The sequence below is a fragment of the Schistocerca gregaria genome, chromosome 7 (genome assembly GCF_023897955.1).
Source record: "Schistocerca gregaria isolate iqSchGreg1 chromosome 7, iqSchGreg1.2, whole genome shotgun sequence".
Lineage (NCBI taxonomy): Eukaryota > Metazoa > Arthropoda > Insecta > Orthoptera > Acrididae > Schistocerca > Schistocerca gregaria.
Window position 1 is genome coordinate 39030387 of NC_064926.1, and position 13678 is coordinate 39044064.

Consider the following 13678-nt stretch of genomic DNA (forward strand, 5'->3'; position numbering starts at 1 on the left):
AGCTCACAAGCACAATAGCATCTACAAATCTCTCTGTTCAGATTACAAACTCGACTGATGGCATGTAAACAAACCTGTAGTGGACATGGAATACCAGGTGTTCGATGAATGTCGTACCTAATACCCTAGTTAGTGGCGCCGTAAATTCACGAGATTTAAAGGGGGTTGTGGTATTTTGCGTGCAGCAGGGAGGCGTTACATTTCCGGATATGAGTTCCTTGGATAAACTTAACCGTCTTGGCCCCCAGTACAAATCTTCAATGTCTGTAAACAGAATTTATCTACGCACTGTATAATGGTGATACACAGAATTGGAAATCAGGTATTGGGTTATAAGGTGTACCTGGAGCAGATAAGAACCCAGATCACAAATTAGCAATATTGAAGAGTAGGCTGAAATTTAAGAAAATTGTCACGAATAAGAGAATAAATTTTCACTCTGCAATGGAATGTGTACTAATTTGAAACTCCCTGGCAAATAATTAAAACTGTGCGCCGGTCCGGGACTCGAAACTGCGACCTTTGCCATTCGGTGACTCGTGCTGCACCCCTGAGGTATCCGAGCACGACTCACGACTCACTCCAAACAGATTTATTTTCGCCAGTACCTCGTCTCTTACCTTTTAAACTTCACAGAGGTTCTCCTGCTTACCATGTGGGACTTGCACTCCCAGAAGAACTGATATTGTGTTGACATGGCTTAGCCGCAGCCTCGAGGAATGTTGGGACAATGATTGGCATGCCTCCCCAATATCCCTTCTTCCAGGAGTGCTAGCCCTGCATGGTATGCAGGGAAGTTCTGTGAAGTTTGGAAAGTGGAAGATGAGGTAGTGGCGCAAGTTAATTTGTGACAGCTGTTTGTGCGTCGTGCTTGGATAGCTCAGTCGGTAGAGTACCTGTCCGCTTAAGCCAACGTTCCCAGGTTCGAGTACTGTTCCGGCACATAGTTCCAGCCTGCCAGGAAGTTTGACCTACGCGCAAGTAAACGTTTTACTAAAGTTGTAAGAGGTGATGGTGAGTGTTCGCAGTTATCTGAGGCGATATTACATTTATAAATATTCTAGTAAGTGAACTGCGTTGGAGAAGAATAGGTATCTGTGAACGGGTAGTCAGAGACACGGAAGTCGGATACGCAAATTTGTTGCAAGGAACGTAACTGCAGAGGAGCTGTGGAATACACAGGAAATACTGGAGTTGATGAACGCAAAAATGAAATGCAGCACAATAAGTCACTTTGGAATTGAATTACTGAGAAGTCTAGCGAAGGTAAATCGAAATGCCTAGACGAAAAACGTGAGAAAATGTAAAAGGTAATGATCATCGGAAGGACACACACAGAATTTAAAAGAATGAAAATAGCTTTCAGTTAATTTAACAACGAAGGCGTTATCATTAATAGTATTAAAATAATTTAACTATTATATGAAGACAAGAGAATGAATGGCGGTAGGTGGAAAGAGTATACTGAAGGCATCTACGAGAGGGAGGAACTGCCTGCTAACTATACAGAAGGAGAAATGAGTGTTGATTTGGAAGACATAGGGGTCCAGTACAAGTGTCATATTTTGACAGAGCTTTAAACACTTTCGATCAAATGATGCTGAAGTGATGGAAAACACCAGTAACACCCCCAACTCCGACTCTGTAAACTGCGTTCCATAAGTAATGCAACCAAATTCATAAAAATCATTTATTGAAATATTCGTACAAATATTCAAAATTTTTCAAAATAGCACCCTCTTGCGTCGACACACTTCTGGAGGCCGTGTTTCCGTGCCTGGAAGGCATCCTGGGATGCCTTTTCCGGAATGTCCTTTAGATCTGATGTAACATGCACCTGGACGGTTTCAGTTGTGTCTCAATGTTTTCCTTTCGTGACTCCTTTTAACCGAGGAAACAAAAAGAAAGTCAACGGGAGCCAGGCCAGGACTGTAGGGAGGCCGGGGAGCCAATGGGGTCTAGGTCCTGGCCAGGAAGTCGTTGACGCTGAAGGCGCTGTGACTCAGCGCGTTGTCGTGGTGAACTTTCGACATTTCCGTGATGATGCTTCGGCAGCGCGAGACATTTTCAGTCTTTTGGGCACTTCCAAGTAGAAAGCTGAGTTCACTGTAGTCCCGGTAGGTGCGAATTCGTGGTGGAAAATGCCTCTGAAGTCAAAGAAGACGATGAGCATGGTTTTGATACTGGACTTACTCATGCTTGCCTTCTTGGGATGTGGCGACGATGGGGTGTATCACTCTAAACTCTGCCTTTTTGTCTCAGAATCGTACTCAAAAATCCACGACTCATCACCAGTGACAACTGAGTTTTAAAACATTTTCACACATTTCCATTATTTCTCGGCACGGAAGCACTCTCATGTGCTTGTGTTCGTCGTTCAACACTTTGGACCTCCTTTGTCATGTTAAAATCTTCGGTCACAATGCAGAAAACGGTTGTTTTTGACATGTTTAGAGGTTTTGCTATCAACTGAAGGCTCAGCCGTCAGCCGTCTGTCAGAGTTCAAACAGTCGCGCTCACGCGTCACATTTTCGTCGACTCGTGCCGTTGATGGCCGTCCACTGCGGGGTTCGTTAGTGATCTCCTCTCGGCCCTCCGTGAACGACTTGTGCCATTCCCAAAGGCAAGCTGAAATAATGGAGACGTTTCGGCGGCGGACTTCCCAAGTTTAACGCAAAATTTGATTGCGTACCGTTGCTCTACAGAATGATCCATTGTGCTGTGTTACGTAAACTCAAAACGGGGTTGACGGAAACGCACGTACTGGCTCTCCAGCAGCTCGCAGTCGAATGAGACAAAGAGCGTTTTGAAGCTAACACCCCCTCCACTTAGCCCAGCCGTTGCGTCAGAAAAAAATGGACGTATTACTTATAGAACACACTCTGTATATTGTGACCTTTTTCTAGCAATATAGACTGGTTTGCAAAATTTCTTGGGGGCATTACATGTTCAGACATCTAGCCGTATGACGTTATATGTAGCACTGCTGAGCATAATCATTTTGGTCGACCTGGTTTATGGTGTGAGGAGGCATAATGTTGCATTGATGTACTGACCTCCATCTCTCTGAACAGGGTGCACTCACCGGCCAACGTTATCGTGACACAGAACTTCTCCCTTGTTTGCGTCATTCTCAGGGGTGCATTCAGAGCTTATTTCATTTTTGTATATGTCAAAGTGCGACCGCATCGAACAGAGCGGCTGGAGGAGATGTTGGAACAAGAGGACAACCGGCGAATGGACTGGCCCACCTATTGCCCGGCTTAAATCCCATCGAACACTTGTGGGATACATTCGGAAGACGTATTGCAGTACGTCCACATGTACCGAGGATCATCCAGCAGTTGCCTATCGTGTTGGTGGAGTAATGGAACGCCCTACCGCAAGCACTGCTTAAAAACCTTCGACCAGCACAGGAGGATGTTGGAGAGGGTGCACAGTCACCCTATTAGGGACCATTTTCCGCCTTCTTTAATGTTCAGGGGACCATCATAAGTCTCAGTGATTTCAGTGTGAATATTGTCTTTGAATAAAAGTGTCATATCGATTCGTCTCACTGTATATTTATTTTACTTACATTCTCTACCAATACTGTAATAGTTGTTTCTAGAGGGCGATTCCGTAATGACATTACAAACATTCAAAGATGATGGAGAAAGGTAAATGTATCAGTTTGATGTAAGAAACCCTGGTCTGGAAACGACATCGTCGAAAGTTCTAAGCCAAAATCCTTCTGATACCTGTGACAGTTGAATATAAGTACTATTCTTATACCTGTATCGTTCCTGTACTTATTATACCAGCACCGGTACTGCTGTTGCTAGGATTGTAGGATAGGCAATCCCGAAAAAGATTTGTTTTTCCTCAAAGGATGTGGTTCCAACACGGTGGAGCCTCATCTCACATTGGACACAGAGTTCATGGACACCTGGATCAGACATTCCCTGAAAAAGCAGACAGGCAGAGAGGGCTCTGTTTCGTGGCCGTTTTGTTCACCTGGTCTCAGTCCACTTCATTGCTTCTTGTGGAGGCATGTGAAACGTCTTGTGTACCAGACGCCTGTCGAGACTGAAGATGATTTCTTGGAAAGAATTATCGCAGTCTGCCACACTGTTCAAACGATACCAGGGATATTGGAGCAGGTAAGACAAAACATCGTGTGACGATGCCATGACTACACTGACGCTGGAATACGCCATTCTGGACAACTCTTGTTAAATTTTGGAGCTTGAGAAACTCGTGCAGGAAAATGGAATTCATTATTACTCTACGTTTGGCTTATGACTTTCGATTTCTCGGACATCAAGTTACGTGCTCCGTTACCAGTTCGCCCAAAAAGGGAAATAATTTGAAATCATTGAGCAGTATTCATCGCTAATTCTAGACATCTCGATCAGGATTCGGAAGTTGAAGTCCTTATTTTGAGAGCTGCGCGTGGCTAAGGTGGAATATGAGTAGTTTTTCACTGATATGATTCGCCTCGGTCGTTTGCAGACGAGGGTCCCATACCTCACATTGATGCATTTATCATTTTCCATCGCCCCTTAAAGTTTGTAACATTATGACGGAATCATCCTGTTTGTACTATCAAAAATGGTTCAAATGGCTCTGACCACTATGGGACTTAACATTTGAGATCATCAGTACCCTAGAACTTATAACTACTTAAACGTAACTAACCTAAGGACATCACACACATCCATGCCCGAGGCAGCATTCGAACCTGCGATCGTAGCAGTCGCGCAGTTCCAGACCGAAGCGCCTAGAACCGCCACATCGGCCGGCCGTTTGTACCGTCCAAATCTAATCGAACTATGTTACTTGCCAATAATACTTCACTCAGAAGCTACTTAAGTTTTGCTCGCCACTATAAATGTCTTCGAAAATTTTAAAACTTTCGGAGAAGATGTTTTCGAAATGATTACTCAAGTCAATATTTGGAATCTATGGAATCTGAACTGTATAACCAGACTTGCCGAAGAATGTCACTATTTAACCTGAAGGATATCAATGGAAAAGAACTGCAAGAACTATCATATACCAGCTTGATAGGTTTTGTACACAGTTTTAGTATTTAGAGTCCGCCTTCTGTAAAAATGTACTTCTTCTCTTTATATACCAGAACATCTTTCTAAAACCTATGTGTCGTCTTCTTTGCGCCTTAATGTATTTCTGTGAAATTCTGAACGTAGTTCATATTTGTTTTTCTATTGTTAGCCGAAAAACTGTAGCATGTACTTTTATGTTCTGTTTTGACTGCTCACCTGAAAGTAGATTAATTCACAAAGTGGATTGCATTTACCTCTTTTTATGATTTTGCAGTATGTTATCTGCAAAGTAGACGGAAGAAATTATTTCGAGAGTTATTAATTTTGAAAACATTTTTCCGAGGGTAATAGTGGTGTACGTCCTGTACTTATGTATCCGTCCTGTTGTGTACCATTCGTGTCTTCTGTTACGCTATAGTACATAATACGCTTCAATAAAATCTTCTTGGGCGAAGATGATCATATTAACACTCATCGAAGCGTCTCAGAATTTGAACGCAGCCACCCGGACGGAAGCCCGAGACGAGATCATCAGCAGCAGACCCCTCGGAAGCCTACGTTGATATAGAATACACTTTTTCTCACCCATTCTACAGATCACCCTCACCTGTTATCACACGTTTTCAGACAGAGAACGAGGCTGGGAGTGTAAACTTATGGACCACTTAAGTTTACTACCAGTTTCATTCTCTTCTAAACACTCTAAGCTATTTCGTTCGACTATTTTGCAGTTGACAGGCGATAAAACCATGCAAAGACATTACACAAACCGACCTTTCGAAATCCATTTTCACAATTAATGCAGTTTCTCACGAGCACTCACAAGAAAGCATAAAACGCACATGTTATAACTTTTAGACTCAAAACGGAAAAAAGCCTCTGACTGTTTGCAATATTTTTAAGAAGTAGATTGATGCCCGCACTAGATGACCCACAGGATTCGAAACCTGTGTGGGTTAAAATAAATACGCTATGTTTTGTCAAGGGCGTAGTTTAAAAATCCAAATTTAATTCGCTAAGATAGAAAAATGGCCTACAAGAGCTTCGAGCCACAGAGACTTAAATCTCCATCGCCATGCCATAGTTATGCACCGAAGTTACTGATTGCAGTGATGTACAGAACAATGGCAACGAATGCTGAGTAGCTGATAGATGACATACGTTAAAATATCATGCAACTCCACAAACTACTGTTAACAGTAGTCTTTATTAAGTGGCTGTTCTCGGTCAAAGGCCAGCACGATTTTGCTAAAGAGAAGACTAATATTTGAATAAAATGACGCCAGAAAACAAGCACACTGTCCAAAATTAGACAGAAGTTTCCAGTATAAATGGGGAAAGAGAGCAACTCACGTAGAAAGAAGTGTACTAGCATCAGAAACAGCGGATTGTTACAGTTAAAATGCAGTTTCTCACGGATGCCCAGTATGGTGTGTAATTATCGTCTGGCGGCGAAACATGGTAGATGTGCTAATGCGTTAATACGGAACCGATATACGCTGGAAAAACTTGGTTCCAATTTTGGGCAACAGGTACATATCTGGCACTGTACACTGTCTGTGTGCCATTTGACCAACCATATCGTCAGTGAAGACAGACCGTTGACTGTTAGTAAAACTGTTTTATGTGTACGTCAGCAATTACAGTTCTGCACTGAGAGATTATAACTGACCGGAATGTCTCAGGAGAGTCCCGATGTCATTAAATGATTTAAAGAAGATGATTATGAAATTCGAAAGCACGAGTGAGATTGGGATGGTGCCTGGAAGATGAAAGCGCCATATCCGGTTGGAAGTTGTTGACGAGGTTATTGCTGTAAGTGGCGGTGCAGCTCATGCCCCGGCTAGTGCTGTTTTTAGTACAGTCTCGAGAACTGCCCATCACATGGTCAACAGTACGGGAAGATTTGCAGTCTATTTTACAATGGTACTGGTGCAAGACCCAGACGGCACAGCAGCTGCAAACTTAACGATCCGCAGCAACGTCCACAATTTGCTCTTCGTTTCCTGACACGGATCGAAGCTGATGACATGCACCCGGACAATATTCTGTGGGGTGACGAGGCACGTTTTACATTTCAGGGTGCAGTGAATACACAGAACAGCCCAATTTTGGGTGCTGTTGAATCGCGTGCTGTGTAGGAAGAGCCATTGAACTCGACATATATGGCTGTGTGGTGTGGATTCATAAGTAGTTTTACTCTCGGTCTATTCTTCTCTGAAGAGAATATACCTAGAGATCCTGTCAGGTGTACCGTGACGTGTACACGTTATCGAGAGGTCATTGAACAGCGCGTGATTCCTGCCTGCAAACAACTAATTTCATGCAGATGAGGCATCACCTCATTCCGCTCGACTAATGAAAGATGTGCTCAATGCAAACTTACACGAAAGTGTTACCTCCAACGGTTTTCCACGTGAATGGTCTACAAAATCATCTGATTTGAATCTATGTGACTTTTGGCTCTGGGGGATATCTAAGAGAACTCGTTTACCACAGAAACGTTCGGTGTCTACTTGATCTGAAGACCATTACACAGGAGGGCGAAAATTATAGGCCAAGACAGAGACTGCGATATATCCAGCTCATAACGGGACGTTTGGTGTAAGTGCTATTCTCGTATAGAGAGATTTGCACAAGAATTATGTAGGTCAGTTTACAACCAGACATAAAACTGAAAAATACGCCAGATTAGGGAAAAATACGGAAGAGAAATTTGTTAACATCAACTATTGATTAAGTGTCAGGAAGTCGTTTCTGAAAGTATTTGTATGGAGTGTAGCCATGTATGGAAGTGAAACATTGGCGATAAATAGTTTGGACAAGAAGAGAATAGAAACTTCCGAAATTCAGAAGGATGTAGGTTGTAGTAAGTACTGGGAGATGAAGGAGCTTGCACAGGATAGATTAGCATGGAGAGCTCCATCAAACCAGTCACAGGACTGAAGACAACAACAACAACAACAACAACTACAACATGGGAAGTACTTCGAAATATCGTACGTACTACAAATACTTCGGTATATGGAACGCCTTAAACCAGACGTGAGATCGAATTCGTTTCGTTATAACCAAGGCTCACAACGTTACGTAACAACAATAGTGAAACAAATGAACAACACCGTTCCAACAAGCATTGAAGGCCCAGCGGTACCGACCGGCCGCCGTGTCATCCTCATCCTTAGGCGAGACCGGATGCTGATACTGTGGGGCATGTGGCCAGCACGCCGCTCTCCTGTCCGTTGTCAGTTTTCGAGAGCGAAGCCGCTACTTCTCAGTCAAGTCGCTCCTCAGTTTGCCTCACAAGGGCTGAGTGCACCCCGGTTACCAACAACATTTGGCAGACCCGAACGGTGATCTATACAAGTGCTAGCCAAGCCCGACAGCGCTCAATTTCGGTGATCTGATGGGAACCGGTGTTACCACTATGGCAAGACCGTTAACTGTAATAATAATGATAACAATAATAATAATAATAACAATGCGTTAATATAAAAAAATTGTAGTTATCTATCAATATTCCAGAAAATGTTGAAAAAGGAACGAGTTCGGAAGGATTCGGAAAGCGTCCTCTTTACAAAGAAGTCCTAATCTACTTTGTTTTTCTCAATACGTCTTCGAACATTCTTAATCGATTCTTTTCTTTTAATATCTGTTCCTTAAAAAAATGGCTCTAAGCACTATGAGACAACATCTGAGGTCATCAGACCCCTAGACTTAGAACTACTCAATCCTAACTAATCTAAGGACATCACACACACCCATGCCCGAGGCAGGATTCGAACGTGCAACCGTAGCAGCAGCGCGGTTCCGGAATGAAGCGCCTAGAACCCCTCGGCCAAAATGGCCGGCTGTTCTTTCATTTCGAGATTGTTTGTTGATTTTCCTCTTATTCCCATCGCCGCAGAATTTATTACTTTTCTTACATGCACTAAACTTTTTCATAATTGTGTCATGGAAAATTGTGGTAATGATTAAATTATTTTGGTTTCTCGAAACTTGGTGCTCATCGAAGGTAGCAAGTCGGTGTTTCAAGTACAGAGGGAGACGAAGAACAGTCGGTAACAGAATTTGTTACGAAATTTTACAATTTCACATTTTTGACAGGAGGGTGAAATACTAATTCCAGAAGAGTGAACATGCAGCTATCACTTGTGGCTAGAGACCTCTCTAGCTCGTGCCTTTGTCCCGCATCGGCGCAGGGCCGGCGTGGGTATTGATGGATGTGGCATGGTCACTTTTATAGGGTGGCCGGATGTCCTTACTGTCGTCATTCCGTCAACATCCCGGAATGGAATATGTGTACCGCAACTGAACGCGTGAAGCGTTGTTAGAGTGATACTGAGTGGAAGTTTTATAAACGTTTGGGAATCGTTTAACTGAGACGGGGCTTGGGAAGCACCTCGGTATTCACCGAGGGGGTATGTGGGAAAAAGCCTAAAAAGCAACTCCGAGCTGGCCGGTATAACCACCCTCGTCATTAGTACGCAAGTAGAGAAAAAAAAGAGTGTGATCGATGAAGCAATCAGATTCGGGGCTGATAAATGTAGTGTGTACAACTTTCGCAATGAGAACTCTAATTGTGCGTTAGTATTCAGTTATTCGGGAACAGTCTGTTTATGGAAATCTTTAAAATGCAGTTGACTGGCAGTATTACACCTCATTGCAGAAATTCCTTTCGAAAGCACAACTTCAAATGAAAATCTTTGTGTTCTGTCTTACGGCAGGTCTTGTCATGGGAGAAACCACGTCAGAGAGTCCTACCGCATGAGCGTCCAGGGAAGTGAATCCATTGGTGGTTTTTCGTTGCCTTCCAATATAATGATGAAATGATAATGGTTCAAATGCCTCTGAGCACTATGGGACTTAACGTCTAAGGTCATCAGTCCCCTAGAACTTAGAACTACACTAATCGAACTAACCTAAAGACATCACACACATCCATGCCCGAAGCAGGATTCGAACCTGCGACCGTAGTGGGCGCGCGATTCCAGACTGTAGGGCCTTTAACCGCTTGGCAACCTGGTCGGCGAAATGATAATGAGAACAACACCCAGTCACTGAGCGGGGCAAATCTCAGACCCAGCCGGGATCCGAACCCGGGCCCCTTGTCGTGGCACACCGCAGCGCTGACCAATCAGCTATCGGGGCGGGCTCTTCAAATGATGAAGGGTGTTCTATTACTGTAGGATGGGGTACATTATTACTGGCATTTCGCAGAACCAGAGAGACTCTAGGAGAGAGGTAAGTTCAAAGCACCCAGTTTGCAACAGGATCCTCAAAGAGGACGTACCACAATTCTGAGTCTTCATTCACAGCTGCTTAAGGTGCGCAGCCGTTCAGTGAGTAGAATATTAGCGGACAGAAAATAGAAAAAACGCTTGAGTGATTCTTCGAGGAAAATTGCGCATACTTTTCAGATATTTTGCCTTTACTGGAGCGTAAATTAAACTGTTCCGGAATTGTATACAAACTTCTTCACAGCGTAAAAGAGAAAGAGGCAGAAATGAAGCAAGAATATGAGAAAAGTTCTTAGCAGACGCGATGCCTCTGGGATGGGAGATGAGTACCTACCTCAACTGACGAGGAGGCATTACGCTCAGGTAGGCGGACGTGGGTCCTCTTGCGGGAGGACGCAGCAAACTGTAAGCCCGGATTATCCACCAACTCAAGCAGTAAGTTGCGCTACTAAACACTTGACTGGAGAGACAACTCGGTGGAGGGCTGTACTGGAGACTGCTGGAGTGTCTCCGACGGCGACCGTCTAACCAGAATCGGAACAGGAGTTTCACACAAGCTAGCCATTAAAGCTGCAAAACGCTGAAGGATGCTTCGTAACGAAATTCTTATTATTGTGCGAATACAGTATACCACGAAGAATATATTATCAAATTTTTAGGTAATTTATTGCCTAGAACTTGTACCTCTGACAGTAATAACGGCAGAAACACAGCGGGCTTCGTGCTTAACTGAGCCTGGATGATACCACAAATCGACCGTTATGACCGATCGGTTCTAGGCGCTTCACTTTGGAGCCGCGCAGCCGCTACGGTCGCAGTTTCGAATTCTGCCTCGGGCATGGATGTGTCTGATGTCCTTAGGTTCTTCTACGTTACAGGGCACTGATGACCTCAGATGTTAAGTCCCATAGTGCTCAGAGTCATTTGAACCATTTTTGATGATGCCAAGAATGTACACATTCGCTTTTGCCCGGCCCGTGTTTGCTTATTAGCCGAGCAGGCGAGATGTCGTAGGGTGATCGGCAGACCGGTCAGGCTGCCTCAATCCAACGCAAGCAAAGTTGTTCCCGACCAAAGCGGGCTAAAGCAATCTTGTTTGCCCGTCTTCCCGCAGTTTATTCTGTACGCTGTCGTTGTTGCGGTATGAGTAGGAATGGGAAGCTGATTAAAAGCCTTTCTTCACTCGTGCATCACAAAACGAGGCTCAATGAAATGTATGTTCATTTTGGTCACAGTATGCCAAAAAATGGTGGATTTTATTTGTCTTTTATTTCCTTTCCGTCGTATTTGTGGCTTATTTATTTATTTCGATGTCAACAGTTTGACCGTCTTTCGACTAGTAGTGGCTGTTCTCAATTCGAACCATCACCAGGTCACGTCTAATACACGTTTTCTGTAGTAACCAGCACCATCTCTGAAAGTCGAGATCCTTTACACCTAAGAACCTGAAGATGCAACACCGAGTAAAGTAATGTCTTTTAAGTCTAGTTTCTGTAACATTTGTGTATTTTAGTCAAACAAGGCGCTAGTTATACCAATTTTAATTACTTTTTCCATAATGTGTATTGTTGGACCGCTGAATCCATTCTAAGTCGCCAAAATAGTACATTCTGAATTCACTAAATGCATTTTACGGAAGTTCGTTTTTCATATTATGTTGACCTAAAAGTAATATGTCTAAAAGAACACTCTTTTGTTTCATACTAATATTTCTTCGCACGCTGCTGCATATAACCAGAATGAGGTTTTTAATATGCACTAAGCCATTTTTCCCTAGTTAAACCAACTTTATCCGTGAATTTAGAAACCTATTTATTACTAAACGGTATCAACTCCAAAGCACGCATTTCCAGACACTTGTCAGCCACTAAGTCTTTGTCCTCTTTCAAAGTATTTATGGAGTGAGGAAAGTACTGGTCAAATTTGCAAACATGTCGTAACATACTCGTGGTTCCAGAATTAACGTTTAGTAACTTTTTACACAATTTGCATTGCGAGGGACCTACCGACTTATTCGAGGCTGCTGGATTTTCGCTCTCGTTCTTGAGCGGTATACACTGATGCGCAAGAACATTGTGACCACAGATCTACTATTAATGTAGTCCTGGTGATGGCAGTGTAACCTGGCAAGTCTGACACACAGAACGGCACGCGGTAAGTTCAAAAAGAGATTGAGCGAGTTAGTGATACACTCCTGGAAATTGAAAAAAGAACACATTGACACCGGTGTGTCAGACCCACCATACTTGCTCCGGACACTGCGAGAGGGCTGTACAAGCAATGATCACACGCACGGCACAGCGGACACACCAGGAACCGCGGTGATGGCCGTCGAATGGCGCTAGCTGCGCAGCATTTGTGCACCGCCGCCGTCAGTGTCAGCCAGTTTGCCGTGGCATACGGAGCTCCATCGCAGTCTTTAACACTGGTAGCATGCCGCGACAGCGTGGACGTGAACCGTATGTGCAGTTGACGGACTTTGAGCGAGGGCGCATAGTGGGCATGCGGGAAGCCGGGTGGACGTACCGCCGAATTGCTCAACACGTGGGGCATGAGGTCTCCACAGTACATCGATGTTGTCGCCAATGGTCGGCGGAAGGTGCACGTGCCCGTCGACCTTGGACCGGACCTCAGCGACGCACGGATGCACGCCAAGACCGTAGGATCCTACGCAGTGCCGTAGGGGACCGCACCGCCACTTCCCAGCAAATTAGGGACACTGTTGCTCCTGGGGTATCGGCGAGGACCATTCGCAACCGTCTCCATGAAGCTAGGCTACGGTCCCGCACACCGTTAGGCCGTCTTCCGCTCACGTCCCAACATCGTGCAGCCCGCCTCCAGTGGTGTCACGACAGGCGTGAATGGAGGGACGAATGGAGATGTGTCGTCTTCAGCGATGAGAGTCGCTTCTGCCTTGGTGCCAATGATGGTCGTATGCGTGTTTGGCGCCGTGCAGGTGAGCGCCACAATCAGGACCGCATACGACCGAGGCACACAGGGCTGACACCCGGCATCATGGTGTGGGCAGCGATCTCCTACAATGGCCGTACACCTCTGGTGATCGTCGAGGGGACACTGAATAGTGCACGGTACATCCAAACCGTCATCGAACCCATCGTTCTACCATTCCTAGACCGGCAAGGGAACTTGCTGTTCCAACAGGACAATGCACGTCCACATGTATCCCGTGCCACCCAACGTGCTCTAGAAGGAGTAAGTCAACTACTCTGGCAAGCAAGATCTCCGGATCTGTCCCCCATTGAGCATGTTTGGGACTGGATGAAGCGTCGTCTCACGCGGTCTGCACGTCCAGCACGAACGCTGGTCCAACTGAGGCGCCAGGTGGAAATGGCATGGCAAGCCGTTCCACAGGAACGTCTCCATGGGAGA